At 36.6% G+C, this 1663-nt stretch overlaps 1 protein-coding gene across 1 annotated transcript in view; it reads right to left on the bottom strand.

Moving 5' to 3' along the window:
- The window catches only part of FAT4 (FAT atypical cadherin 4), a gene marked incomplete at both ends in the record, with an annotated part of 121093 nt that overhangs the window by 31789 nt on the left and 87641 nt on the right, over nucleotides 1–1663 (bottom strand). The window lies entirely within an intron of this gene.

Raw genomic sequence — 1663 nt, 5'->3', positions numbered from 1 at the left:
CAGCAGGAGCTGCATGGTGGCAACATGCGTAATTTTTCCCCTTCTACAATGGTAGTGGGATAAAGGTTTTGAAGGATTTTCCTTCAGAAACCAAGACTCAGTAGTTCTGCTGCTCACTGAACAGCTGTTTTCCTCCGTTCTCCCCAGTTCAACTAAGCAACATCATTATTAATGTAATTATTTCATGAATTCTTCCATCCGATTAAAAAAAGCCACAACCAGAAACTCCCAAGCCTGGCCGGAGCAAGCCAAGAGTGAATACTGGGGAGAGGTATGCTTCCCATATATGGCATGGTATTCCAAAATATCAGATGAACAGCCCTCATCTTATGATTGAAACATAACTAGCAATTATGGTCGGGGGAAAGATTTATAATTCTGGTAAGGGAAATGCATTCTGAATCTTGACAAGGCTGTGAAATGACCTTAAATACGCCATACAGGAAACAAATGTATGTAACCGCTTCAGCTCCAGAGTTCACTCTAGAAAATTAATTTTGGGGAACACCTAACTGAAATGAGTCTTCTCTCATATATATCTATCTACATCTATCTTGCTCCTATTTAAATTAATTTTGAAAATTTTGTCTGCTTGTTTTGGGTCATAAAGACTGTGATTTAGGATTAGTAGGTTAACAGACCATTCACTACTAATTTACCCCTCAAACTGGCTTTTTCTTGCAAAGAAACCAAGCTGCCTCCTTAATAGCTGATTACTTTGCTGTGCATTTTGTCATTTTTAATCAGTTTTTTTCCCTCCGACTGAATTGCTTTGATAATAAAATTATTCCTGCATTAGATTTATTAATCTCTGCTGCTGATTATGCTCAGACTTGGGAACTCTAGTCTTATTTGTCTTTCCCCCACTGGCTACTCTAATTGGCATATTTCCCTCCCTTTTCTTCTCTCGTAGGAACTTAATTATTAAAAAAACAGAACCAAACATGAATACAAAATATTTTAATGCAATTAAAGAAATTAATACATTTATATGCCAGATATTAGTGTTTCTACATTACTTTGATCAAGTGAAGCACTGTGAAAGTTTAATGCTAGCCTATTTTTTGTTTGGCTGTATTTTCAAATGACTCATTATGTGGATGAGAGTCTTCTGATTTTAGCATAGTACTTTCTGGCAATTCAAGATTTTTGTCAATTTTCTTTGGAGAGTGGTAGGAATTAGATCTTACAGAATAAAATTACTTTAAAAATACTCTTTTTTCCCCCCCCAGTGTTTCCTCTGGTGGTGTTTGTTCCTATAAAATGTTTTGCTTATTCTTCTTTATCTCACCTCCATGTACCTTTTCATTCCTTGTCCTGTATTCATATAGGTTTTGATGCTGCTAATGCTTATATAGATTAAACTGCGAAGCAGATGGAGAGTTGCCTAAATATCAGTGAACCCAGGACTGCCACATAATAAACTATTCTTTTTAAAAACAGTATGCCAAGCTGGCATTGTGTGCCTTATCCATCCCTTTTCCCCAGATTTGGAGCTGGGCTTTTCTTAGGGAGAATGTAGGGGCATCCTCTCTGCTGAGCCTTTGGTTTATTTAATCTGAGGGTTAATCTGATAAAACTCTAAGTGAGAGCTCAGACATGGAGCCACCAATTTCATCATGATGTTCTTCTAAGGGTCTAGTTTCTATTTTTATTTACTAAT

The sequence above is a fragment of the Cariama cristata genome, unplaced genomic scaffold (genome assembly GCF_000690535.1).
Source record: "Cariama cristata isolate BGI_N322 unplaced genomic scaffold, ASM69053v1 scaffold3491, whole genome shotgun sequence".
NCBI lineage: Eukaryota > Metazoa > Chordata > Aves > Cariamiformes > Cariamidae > Cariama > Cariama cristata.
This window is presented reverse-complemented; position numbering and strand designations above follow the sequence as displayed.